Below are 13,857 nucleotides of genomic sequence, written 5' to 3'. Positions count from 1 at the left end.
TCCAATGTTGTTCAGTTGCCAAGTTGTGTCTGACTCTTTGTGACCCCATGAACTGCAGCACTTCGCTGTCCTTCATTATCTCCCAGAGTTTGCTCAAATTCATATGAATTCAGTCAGTGATGCCATCCAACCATCTCATCCTCTGTTGCCCGCCTCTCTTCCTGCCCTCAATCTTTCCTAGTATCCCTCTTTTCTAATGAGTTGGTTCTGCACATCAGGTACCCAAAGAGCTAGGGCTTCAGCATCAGCTCTTCCAATGAATATTCAGCAATGATTTCCTTTATAATTGACTGGTTTGATCTCCCTGCATTCCAAGGAACTCTCAAGTCTTAACTGTTCATAAAGCTTTAGAAGCTTACACAAACTAATAGAAATACACTCAGTTCAATATGACCCTATTCCATATTACCACTAACTGAAAACTTGAGTGAGCTACATTTTCTTCTTTATACAATTAAACAGAAATTGCTATTTTCTTTGCCTATTGGATGAAGGAAGTCAAAAGGTATAATCTTCCAGTTATAAATAAATATCAGGGATGTAATGTACAACATGATTAATATAATCAATACTGTAGTATGTCATACATGAAAGTTGTTACAAGAATAAATCTTAAGTTTTCATCACAAAAAAATGTTTGTTCTATGTCTTTAATTTTTATCTACATAAGCTGTTGGATATTCACTATAATTGTGATAATCATTTCATGTGTATAAGTCAAATCATTATGCTCTACACTTTAAACTTATACAGTGCTAAATGTCAATTACATTTCAATAAAACTGGAAGAAAAAAATACGACATTACTTTCTCTGCTTTTATCCAGAAGCAACTCAGAATTGAACATGCAAAAATGGAGTTTTCAACTGAATGTAGTTTTCTTTTGTGTTAAATCTTCTAGAGATTTATCCTCCAGCTTCATGGGCTCATGTGGCTCCCTGGAGAAATCATTTTTAAGGAGTTCCTCTGGTCAAGTTACAGAACATAATTAGTAAACCAGGAACGAGATACAGCTGATATGATCTAGTAGTTTAGTAGCTTTCTAAGGATCATGTTCACAGAACTATTAAGGTTCACAGAAAATTATGAACAGGGCTATGGTGTGGCTAGAGGTAGAGGACACTGTTTGAGCCTTGAAAAGACTCTGAGATTAAAAAAATTGTGAATTTTGAGATTTGTTGGCATCATTTGAATTGAATTGGAAAGAAACATCCAGATTTTCCAATTTAAACCCTTGCATTATTATGACAGATGTGAACACAGTTAGATTGTTCTATGAGTAAAAATGCCTTCCCTTTAATATTGATCTTAAAATCACATTTGATATATCTGTCTCGCCAAATGAGTAGGAGTTATTATGGTGAAAATACAGAAGAGAAAACCAGAATATTTCTTCTAAATAGCCACAATGGGTATAATTTTTCCCTGTCTGCTAACCTGGCAGGCATGTGACTTGTTCTGGGATAAGTTAAACCTGGTTATTTATTTTTGGTCTCAGCAATTCCCAGGGAAACATAGCAAGCATGATTTGAAAATGTTTCCTTCAACTGTGTAATTCAATCAACCTGAACTCATAAGCCTCTCAAGACCTTAAGAACAGGCTGGTAATTCCCTCCTAGTCAAGCTTTTAAGTTGAAGAACTCCTTGATATAGTCCATTTATACCTGTTCTTTGTCCCTTAATTGTAACAGACTTAGATGAAGTTGGTTTGGCAGATTATAAAGCTACTACAGGACAGAACACTGTGATGTTTTCTGCTAAATATAACCTGAGAATATAATTCCTGAAGTCCTAATATGGAGCTGTGATTCTGTGTGCATGTATACATGTGTACATAAATATATATGTCATTTATATGCATATTATATTTTCCTTTATACTATCACTGGGTGACAAAACGTCAGCATTTTAAAAATCTTTCCTATGATTAAGTAATTTCGACTTGTCAAAGTAAAATATGATTGTATTTTATGATAAATGTTAAGTCTAAATATTCAATCTTTAAACTGCCTACAGTTTCACAGATGCTTTTAAACATGTTCAGGTTCCTACCCACATACATTAGGGTTTGATAAAATGTGCTTCTTGAAATCATCGTTCATTCTTTTAGTCATTCATCCAATTCAGTGGAGAGCATTACTCTGTGCTTAGCACTGGTCTAGGCTCTGAGGATGCAGCCGTGCAACAAAGAGACCTTTTACTCAGATAGACCTCAACATCATCATACGGCACAAAGGAGTAAAATAAACACACTGTTAGAAAGTGATGAGTATTGTGGAGAAAAGTATGGTGAGTGGGAAAAGGGAACAGATGATGGGGTGTATGATGTCACTTAGGGTGGGCAACCAAAGATCCCAATGAAAGCCTAACATTTGGACCAAAAATGACAGCGGTGAGAAGGCAGACATTTGGAAGAAGTGGGTTCCAGGAAATGGACCAGCAAATGCGGAAACCCAGAAGCAGAAGTGGCCTGATGTTTTCAAAACGGGCAAGGAGGACGGTGACTGGAGCAGAGGGAAGCAGAGAAGCAGATGAAGTTAGGAAGGTGAGGCCATGGCGGAGCAAACCCCTTAAGGCTTTGAATGTCTTTAGAGACTTTGGTTTACATCCAAGTGAGTCAGTAAGCCTCTGGAAGGTCAGAGCAGAGGAGGGGTGTGGTCAGACATGCGTTCACAGAATTACTCTGACTACAGTACTCTGGGTGGACTGCTGGGACATAAACTGGAAGCGGCAAAGGCCAGTTAGAACACTAATGAATGTCATCATGTTCACTATTTTTAGGAAGAAAGGAAGGATGGAAGGGAGTAGGGGGGATGAGGAGAAAGACTAGAAATTCAGGTCCTTAAAAAATAAGATGTGACAATACTGTCATGAAAACTTTGAATGAGTTTTGATCATTTAAATTTAGAAGTTAGTATTGACAGTAGACAGAGAAGTTAAAGATTAATATCATCAGAGAAAGACTAAGCAAAATCATCAAGGTTGAGAAATCTAGGGAATTCCCCAGCAGTCCACTGGTTAGGACTCAGAGCTTTCACTGTGGTGGCCTGGGTTCAGTTGCTGGCCGGGGAACTAAGATCCTGCAAGCTGAGCCAAATTTAAAATGATGGCATAATGGTCAAAAGTTTAGGCTTTTATGATCAGAGGAATAATGAATTTTAATCTGTAGCATTTGCCTGTTACCTGTGAGACTCTTGCTAAGTAACTTTACATTTTTGAGCCTCAGTTTTCTCACTTGCTAATGCTGATAATACTAGTATTAAATGCGCAGGGCTGTTAAAAATATTAAACAAAATACCTGATTAACAACACTGAGCAGAGCACCTGTTAAACTCTGAGCGCTTGGTAACAGTTGGTAGTTCTCAGCTACAGTTGGGTTTGTTACAAAATGTACCAATTATTTAAATGTGAAAGAAACTTTATTTTAGGGAATAAAATACAGGGTCAAGATACTGCATATACACGTGCTTGAAATAAGCAGCTACCTTAAGAGATTCAAAACTTTGTCAGCAAAGATGCCCACGTGTTGACAGACTGAGTTTATGTACTTGGACTGCAAAGAGATCAAACCAGTCAATCCTAAAGGAAATCAACCCTGAATATTAATTGAAAAGACAAATGCTGACGCTAAAGCTCCAATACTTTGGCCACCTGATACAAACAACCAACTCAATGGAAAAGACCCTGATGTTGGGAAAGACTGAAGGCAAAAAGAGAAGGGGGTGGCAGAAACTGAGATGGTTAGATAGCATCACTGACTCAATGGACGTGAATTTGAGCAAACTCCAGAAGACAGGGGAGGACAAAGGAGCCTGGTGAGTCCACGGAGTCACAAAGAGTTGGACACAGCTTAGCAACTGAACAATAACAACAACAAAATCAATTTTTACTTAACTAACTCAACAGCTAATTAACGTTTTCATTTATTCTGTTAAACACACCTGGCATTGCCCACTGAAATCATGTGGCTGGTCGCTATACTCCACTATTATGGAACAAGCCTTTTTTCTACAAAAATATTTTATTTTATTTATTTCATTTTTTTTTTTTTTTGGCCACACCACACAGCATGTGGGACATTAGTTCCCTGATCAGGGAGTGCTAACCACTGGACTATCAGGCAATTCCCTCACGGTATAATTCTGCTCCCATTCGTTAAGTTCTATATTTAGCAAGTGCTACTTGTATTTTTTCCTAAATCTGTATATGCCAGGCTTACTTATTATTACAATTAAATATTTTAGTTAGCTGCCTAACAGATAACTGGTGGAATTTGAGTACAACACGAAAGAGTTTGCTCTTTCTATGAAAACTAATAAAAATTCACTTAAAGACTTTTGAACACAAACTGCTAAAATATGCCATTGATTATACATGGGCAAGACAACTGAAGCAGACTGGTATGAGGACAAGTTTATTATTGCATCCATCTTTCTGTAATTGTCATTAAGTTCTAATTCATTCTAAAGAAATCATTATTCTAAAATTACAAAGGTGCATTATGGCTGTGATTTATGAAAAAAAAAAACTGGTTCCCCAATCTGTGGATCCGTATTCAAAAATGGGTTTGGCCTATCAAAAACTACATAGATAGTAAATTAAAAGCCAGTTAAATACATGGATAAAATATCAAAGTATATAAGACCATGTTTTACATCTCCCATTTGCTAACTTTTTCAAATAACCAGTTTGCAAGAAGACTTAATTGAATCACAGAAGAGTGCAACTCCAGATGCACTTAAATGGCCATTGAAATGGCCAAGCTGCTCAACACCAGAAGCATTTACTCCTAGACTCTCAGCGTACAAAACAGTCCTCTGCCTAAGGGATGTGACATACGATAAAAAGGCAGGTAAAAACAGAGCGGGAGAGGTATTTCTCTAAGAGAGGTGATGTCTCTTCAGTTCTAAGTCAAAGCCTGGGGCACATATCTCCTGCTCTTTCCAAGAAAGTTGGTCATACAATAAAAGATATGTAATAGACTAAGACATTTATGCAGATTTTTAAAATTCCTGTATCAATCAACTATATAAAAGCTGATAATTTTGTAAGCTCTCCTATAAGCTTGCAAGTTATCATGTACCAAGAGTCCTGGGATAAGTAGAAAAGAGTATGTTTTACTCATGTTAATAGTATCAGATAAACTGCTTAAGGAGAGGAGACCTGTTAAATACAGTCCTTATACTTACCAGACTCCTATGCAGCCATCAGTAAAGACTTGCTAAGCAGCTCTTAAATGATTCACTTCACCTAGTTTTATTTAATTTGGGCCCCTCTACACATACCCCCAAAACTGAACCAAAGCAGAGGAGATATATTTTAAATGAACCTGCCACCTAGTTATACAACAAACAGATTGTGGAGGAGGCTCCCTGGAAGATTTTCTGTAAATTTTTTGAGGCTGTGTTATTATAATATTGTTTGAACAGACTATCATATTTCACAGCACAAGCCTGGATGTAAAATATATTGGAATTTTGATTGCATATATGGAAATGAGCAAAAATGAAATATTTAAACAGGGCCATTCTGCAAATAACATGAACATTTTAATGGAGTCGATGGTATTTTTGGTCATGCAAACAGAAACATTTGCATTCTTTAATCTGCTTTCTATAAGGCTATTATATTTTTGTTAGGATTACCTTAATCTTGTCAGCTCAAGTCTACTGAGTTTTATTTTGGGTTGGCAGAGCATTTTTTCATTTTTTTCCTAATATTAAAACATTATTTATTCATTCAACAAGTATATTAATGGGCTGACAAAGGGCTAAACCAGGTCCACTAATCAAAAACACCTATTTGCTTGTTCAGTGATGTAGAGTAAGAATTATGGCAATTCCTTCCTGGTTGACCTTCCTTCAGTTTCTCTTCCCCTGTCATACCATCTGCTGTAAAATTCTTCTCCTAAAATGATAGCTCTAATCTGCTCATCCTCTGCTTAGAACCTGCAATGGCTACCAACCTACTGTCCCCAAAGTAACAGTGAAAGTGCAAGTCACCCAGTCGTGTCCGACTCTTTGTGACCTTCCATGAATTCTCCAGGCCAGAATACTAGAGTGGGTAGCCTTTCCCTTCTCCAGGGGACCTTCCCAACTCAGGGATTGAACCCAGGTCTCCTGCATTGCAGGTGGATTCTTTACCAGCTGAACCACAAGGGAAGCCCAAGAATGCTGGAGTGGATAACCTATCCCTTCTCAAGTGAATCTTCCTGACCCGGGAATCGAACCGGGGTCTCCTGCATTGCAGGTGGCTTCTTTACCAACTGAGCTATCAGGGAAGCCCTGATACTGTCCCCAGGCTACTCTCAAATCCTTACCCGGACCCTAGTCTCAGTCCCTGTTACTTTGTTAGTTGCTACTGAGAGCTTGTGCCTCATTTTCTGTTTCTCCAACACATCCCCTACACGCCAACAAAGCTGTTTAGTTCATGCATTTCACAGTCTCTAAACTTGTTCAAAGTATCTCTCTTCTCCTCTATGTCTGCACACTCCAATTCTAGACCTTGTTTCAACCCTACATCTTTCAAGGTTTGGATTTCAGTAGCATTTCATTTATATGCTCAAAAGAGAAATCAGAGCTTTCTACCTTACGTTGAACATCTTGTGCCTATGCCGTGCCCCTCCTACTACAATGTGACATTCCTCAGAACAGGATTAACACTAATTTATCTCTTTTAACTTTTATAATAATTGTCATAGTTTATATGGTTAGCAAGGACTCAATAAATATTCATGAATAAGGTGGCAAATATTCATTTAAAAGGTGAAGTTTAGATCAGACAAAAAGCTAAGGCTCATTGACTATAACTGAGTCAAGATTTAAATGTGAAAGGGGGTTAAAAGATGATTTTGGTCTTTTTTTTGTATTTACAAATTACAAAAACAAGACAGAATATTAAGAGATTTGTTTATATTCCTGTATCATATAACCCAGGTAAGATGAAATTTATAGCTTCAAAATGTAACCACTCACTTCATTTTAAGTCATTCCCACACATATCCCAGAGCAAATCATCAGCTCAAACAATATACTACTGAGTCATAATCTCACCATTCTACCATAATCGGCCCTCCTTTCCCCTTCTCAGTCACCTGACCTAACCAGTGACCGGCTTGTTTTGCTTCTTTTGTTCTGACCTATACACAGACTTATGATACACAATCGTGTGGAAAAGAATAAGCATTTTCTAATCAGGCAGACCTGGCTCTTACTCCCTGCCCTGTCACTTCCTGGAGCCATTATCTGTAGCAGAGAGGCTCTCTGACCTTTGGTTTGCTTGTTTGTAAATTTAGGATTTTAAGAAGATATCGATAGATAATATTATTGAGGCCTTGCTAGGTATCCGCTGTTCTAAATGCTTTGTGCATTAAGTCTGGGAATAACTCTACCAGGTAGAGACTGTTATTATCTCTGTACATAAAGATGACTTAGTTACTATAATTATCCTCACATTACAGGTGAATTAACAGAGGCACATAGAGGTTAATTGATGCCCAGAGTCACTCAATTACTGAGGAGTGGAGCCCGAACTGAAACTCTGCTCTACTGCTTCAGAGCTCGTACACAAAATGATGACAGTGAGATTTATTTGCAAAGGTCAATGTGCTCGTCACCAAGGGTGTTTCTCAGGGCTTAAGTTGAATGCTTATTCAACAACATATGCATTACTGTTGCTGCTGTCCTGCTAAGTCATGTCTGACTCCCTGTGACCCCCATGGACTGTAGGGGTAGCTGGCCAGGCTCCTCTGCCCATGGGATTTCCCAGGCAAGAATAACTGGAGTGGGTTGCCACTTTCTTCTGTAGGGTATCTTTTCGACCCAGGGATTGAACCCTCATTTCCTGCAATGCAGGTGGATTCTTCACTGCTGAGCCATCAGGGAAGTCTCACATAAGCATACTATGTGTTAATTTCACCCTGTTACAAAAACTCCCTTGGTTGTAGGATTTAAGGAATAAATGTCATATACTAGACCATGATCTCTTCCTACCTGCTGACTGTAAGTCTTTAGCCAACTTTTAATGTTGCAATTTCTTAAATTCTCAAATTTCATAAAATTTCTCAGATTTCATAAAAATCAACAGCACTTGTCCACATTGCCAGCAGAGTCTCACTAATGACCAGACAGCCATGGGCATTATCGTCCTTAACTTTTTTCGTTACAGTCCTTCCTGTACACACCTTTCTCACGCAGAGTCTCACTAATGACCAGACAGCCATGGGCATTATCGTCCTTAACTTTTTTCGTTACAGTTCTTCCTGTACACACCTTTCTCACTGTCTTTGAGCAGAAGGACTGGCCATCTAGATCCTGCCCCCAGATTGTTCAATTGATTCTGCAAATTATACTTTCCTGAACTATTTAGTATATTTCTACATATTGGATATTTTGCCTTCTCTACTGAATTTCCTTATTTGAGCTTTTATGATTAATACTCTGCTTTAAAAAAAATTACATTCCTTAAGATTAGCAACAAATACAGAAAAAGTCTTTAATGGACCCATAATTCACTTGTAAAGGCACAGGCTATCTTTAGAAATCATCAGGGAGAGAACAAAACTTTAAAGATACTCATTTGCTGACATTTTCCCCCTAAAAACACTAAAATCTCTGCTAAAACAAAAGCTAGTTGGGACAATGACAGGGCTGATGACTTTTACTAGACTATGGGTGCCACAGTTTTATTATGTGCTCTCTGTAACAATTTGGATCTAATGTTGTTGGTTCTGGCTTGTTGGTATGTTATGAAAGAGTTTTTATAGACATGAATTTTCCAAAAAGATTGCAAGGACCAAAAGATGCTATCTCCAGGCATGATATTTGTCCTTCTGTCTATAAATTTGCCTTTCATCCATAAAAGAGGCTTGTGTTTGGAGTCCAGCAGACCTGACAACCATAAAAGATTGTGAATCTATGGTCCAGAGAGGTGGATGGACAGGACAGACCAGTGAATCACCTGACAGCAGGCAGGCATTTCTGTAAGGACTGAAATGTATCATAAATGAAAGTAACCCTTCTCTTTTCTCCCACGCCCTGGCACCACCCTCCTTCTGCCAAGTAACCAACAGCAGGTTGAACACCACACACACGTTATGCCTATATATTCTTAATATCAACTGACATTTCCCAGCCCCTGGAATCCATCCGCATGAGATTTGCTCAAGCTCCATCCCAAACACTGGATAACCAAGGCTTCCCCAAAGGTTTTGTGAATTGGAGGGTAGGAAAGGGAATTTGAGCAGAAGACAAGAATGCTGTCTTCACGGTCACGCGGTTTGTCTCAAAGCTCCTTTTCGTCTGCATTTCTTGGTTACTGGATTTGATTACTTTATTTGCTATCCTCAAAACTCATGATTTCCTTTTCTGCTTTTAATCCACACAACGTTTCTTCTCTGTTCACAAATGCCTCTAGCCTTCTGAACTGCCACGAGCTGAGCACATTTCCTGGTGGTTGAATAAGCTCAATTCAATACAAATAAAGAGGAATAAGCAAATTGCCTTCACATTGTGAATGCTCATTAAAACTTGGAAGCGCAGACTTGTTGCTTTAGAAATACAGTTTCATCAACAGGTTATTGAAATTTTTCAAAACTGAGTGTCTGCTATGTGTGGAAATGTTATATTGATGTTATTATCTTGGATTTCATTTCACCACTGTTTTGATCATGTTATTCAGCGTTCCATTAAGATTATTATTTAAAAGTTTTAACATAAACCTTCTCCCTCTTTCTCCAAAGTTGGTGGTGCAATAGAAATGAAATATTAATAAGTGCAGAGCAGGAGTGCTAAGACTCCTACTGTTTTGTGGATCAGAAATGGAACTCAGAGAGCTCCTGGAAGAGACCAGGCTATTTTTGTGTGTTTTTTTTACTCTCTTTATAGAGGGCAATTTACATAACACGTTGAATCTTGTTGTCAGAGTGAAAGAGCATTGAAATCAAGGCCTGACCTTGAAGAAGCCCATGCTCTTCAACACTGCAGATGTAGCATGATAGCAAACACCACAGGCTGCGGGGTAGGAAGGCTGCCGCAGCAACACCTGTCACCAGTGATAGGACCTTGGTGACATTATCAACCCCTCAAAGCCCCAGTTTCCTCACCTATAAAGCGATCTTCATAAAAATAACTTTCTTACACATTGTTGTAAGGGCTAAAGCCAATCAATAATGATAGTAACAATAAATCAAAAAATTCTGGGCTTCACTAGTGGCTCAGTGGTAAAGGATCTTCCTGCCAATGCAGGAGACATGGGTTCAATCCCTTGTCTGGGAAGATCCCACATGCCAGGGGGTAACTAACTCCATTCGCCACAATTACTAAGCCTGTGCTCTGGAGCCCAGGAGCTGTAACTCCTGAGCCTACATGCTGCAATGACTGAAGCCCACTGCCCTAGAGTTCGTGCTCCACAACAAGAGAAGCCACTGCGATGAGAAGCCCACGCACCACAGCTACAGAGCAGCCCCCACTTGACGCAATTAGAGAAAAGCCTGCACAACAACGAAGACCCAGCGTGGCCAAAAAAATAAGTAAATGATTTTTTTAAAAAGCATGATAAATTAAAACAAACAAACGAAAAAGAATTCCACATTGGATAGATCACATGAAAAATGCTCCATAAATAAAACACACTCGTTTTTTTTTAAGGTCTTGATTTGGACCCATTTGAATATATTCTGTACCTTCCTAAATACTTCAGTCAGTTTCTGGGAGCAGAGCTGAGTGCACAGTTCTGGTGGCAGTAAGCTGTTAACAGAATGGTTAATGAACTAATAGGCCAGTTCCATCAGCAGCATATCCAGTACTGCAGTGTTATGGGGAGCACTGTTTTGCTGCGATAACATTCATCACCAGTAACTGCTTGAACCAAGTACAGGGCATGATGGACACTGACTAACTTGAAATGATCTAACATATTTGATAATAAACTGTTCACAATAGCAGAGAATCGAAAATGCAACTATTGCATGTAAATATTATTTTTTATCATGTGTGATAAAATTAACTCTTAATGGAAACTGAAAGTATCTAACCAAAAGTGACAGATATCTTGATCACTGTACATGTGTATTCAGTTGTCTGCCAAGTGGGTATAAACTAGCATTTATGAATCAGAACAATGTCTTTGTTCTCTTTGTTTCTGGTGAAAAATAAATTCCGTGAGATTGCCCCTGTGCCATTTATGGCACTCTATGTGTTTGAGTAAATTTTTGGAATATTACAATTGTGTTCAGAAATGATACTAAAGGAAGAGAATTTAGAAAAAATTCAGAGGAATTAGAGGTGTAGGACAATGCTCCTTGTTTTTCTTGATCTTCCCTGTGGCATTTTTCATAACTGCTTAAAATTCTTATTTAAGTTGCATTGCATAGGTTTCACTAGAAAAATTTTAGATTTACCAAAGAGGAACTGTGACTGACCTTTAACAATTTTATAAATTTAATTTGGAAGTTTTATTAAGCTAATTAAAGTATATTATAAGGCATATTTTTTGTTCAGAAGAGATTATTTTTATTTATATGCATCTTTAATAACCATGGGTTGATTAGCATTTCAGCATAACAGGTAGATAAGACCTTCAACTTGCTGATCTAGCTTTTGCTTTTCCTATGCTAATTTATGAATAATTTATATTTGGCCCATGGGCATTTTAGAGTACACAGTGACATGGATATCCTGATAAGCTGCTAATTAACAATGTTATCAGCAACCTCTCCCCATTATAGAGCAGATATGCCTTAGGGACTCTGTGCTTTTAACTATGTTTAATATAGTGCTTTACAAGAGGGGTGGTAAAAAAAAAAATTAAGGAATTGTTAGTTTCTATAAACTATTTGATGAATATTTTGAAAGTCACTTCAAGTGCTTTTCATAGAAAACTAATACCCACTTCTCTTCTAAAAGGCATCTCTCTATCCACTGTTTTCTATTTTATGTCTGTAGGTTATGTCACTTAACTGCTGATGATTTCAAGTGGTCTGCAAAGTTATCATCTAAAGACAATTTTCTTGCAACAGAAAAATGAGTAAAAATATACATACAAAAGAAAATGCACCTCAACTATGAACCACTACATAAAGTACTTGTAATAAAATAAATAGAAAATTTTCTTTAAAATAAAATATGGTTTCTATTACCCAATGAGAAGCTATTTAAAAAACTGAAGAAACCTAGTGACAGGAAGGGGCATCATACTCTTTCTAATGAAGTGGGCGGTAGCACAATTCTTCAGACAGCAGTTTGGTGTTATGTAGTAATCACTCCAAAATTATATACATTTTTTTGAGATAACAGTTACACAACCAGGAAATATGGTCTAAGAAAATAATCCTAAATTCAGAAAATGCTTCATGAAAGAAGATGTTTATCAAAGAATTCTTTGTAATAGAGAAGACTCAAATTTTATCAGAAAGAAAATGTTTATGTATGATATTACCACATGGTGGAATATTATAGACTCATATAAAGTATAATAATGTGGAAGATCACTTTAAATTCCATTATATAAAAATACAGCATAAAACTGTACTCAACTTTTGTTTTAGAAGACTATATTATGGATTGCTTTCTCTTTTCTACTTTTATGTATTTATTGACTATATTTTAAATCACTATATAATAGTTGTATTAATATAATGTGAAAAATAAATTACAGGACTCATTGCAATAATAGAGACATTATGCTATAGACTATTCTGTAGTCTATACCAAGGGCTTCCCTGGTGGCTCAGATGGTAAAGAATCTGCCTTCAATGCAGGAGACTCAGATTTGATCCCTGGGTCAGGAAGATCCCCTGGAAAATGGACTGGCAACGTGCTCCAGTATTGTTGCCTGGAGAATACCACGGACAGAGGAGCCTAGCAGGCTACAGTCCATGGGGTCGCAATGAATAGGACATGACTGAGCAATTAACACACATACATAGACTATTCTATATCCCAGAAAATGATATCATGTTAAACCAAGATAGCAAAATAGAAAATACATGCTCAAGCTTTCTCAGAAAAGGCCCATTCAAGATTCTTCATCTAACACAGTCAAAGGCAGACACACCAGCATTTGTGAAAATGCTGACACTGGTTAGAACTCTGTGTGTCTGAAGAACTGACAGATGCCAGTAGCCAGTTTGGCTGCAGCTGAGAAGAGCAAGCCTAGTACCAGCAGAAAGGCTGAAGTTATGGACAAGAGCAGATCCTACTTGCTCTTATTCATCCTCAGAATGATGGGAAAGTTTTTAGACTTTTGAAAAGAAAAATGACAAGACCCAATTTACGCTTTGACTTCATACTCTGAATTTATACATTCACTTGAATTCTTTCAAAACATGTTCGCATTCTTTTTAGTGAATCTAGTTTTTATGCTAAAGTTTTCTTTTTTCTTTCTTGATATTGGTTAACTTGTGTTTTCTTTTTTTGCCCATTGATTTGTCCTGATAGTAGTTTATCACTTTTATTATTTTTTTAAAATAAACCAAATTGTGCCTTTGTAAATTTTCCTCTATTCTATATTTTCTATCTTAGTGAATTCTTTTGGGGTTGTTTTTTGGGGGGGGGCGGGGTTGGCTGCACCAGTTTGGCTTGTGGGATCTCAGTTTCTAGATGAGGGACTGAATGTGGACCCTCCACAGTGAAAGCACGGCATCTTAATCACTGGACTGCCAGGGAAGTCCTAGTATTTTAGTAAATTCCACTCTCATCTTATTGAGATCAAGTTTATATCATTGTTTTTGTTGTTTTTTTTTTTAGTATTTATTTTCTAAAATACACATTCAAATAGTAGATTTCTTCCTAAACCTCTCACTGGTTATATCTCACAAGTTTAATGAGTTATGTATTCAATGGTATTTGGTATAAATGT

General features: G+C 37.4%; 1 protein-coding gene across 1 annotated transcript in view; it reads right to left on the bottom strand.

Annotated features, from left to right (window-relative positions):
- The window catches only part of LOC145518095 (uncharacterized), a 574,529-nt gene that overhangs the window by 147,308 nt on the left and 413,364 nt on the right, over positions 1-13,857 (bottom strand). The gene's annotated exons all lie outside the window — the stretch shown is intronic.

The sequence above is a fragment of the Giraffa tippelskirchi genome, chromosome 8, assembly GCF_054371585.1.
Source record: "Giraffa tippelskirchi isolate mGirTip1 chromosome 8, T2T-mGirTip1v1.2.pri, whole genome shotgun sequence".
Taxonomy (NCBI): Eukaryota; Metazoa; Chordata; class Mammalia; order Artiodactyla; family Giraffidae; genus Giraffa; species Giraffa tippelskirchi.
The sequence above is the reverse complement of the archived record's forward strand: the minus strand, read 5'-3'. Positions and strand labels throughout refer to the sequence as shown.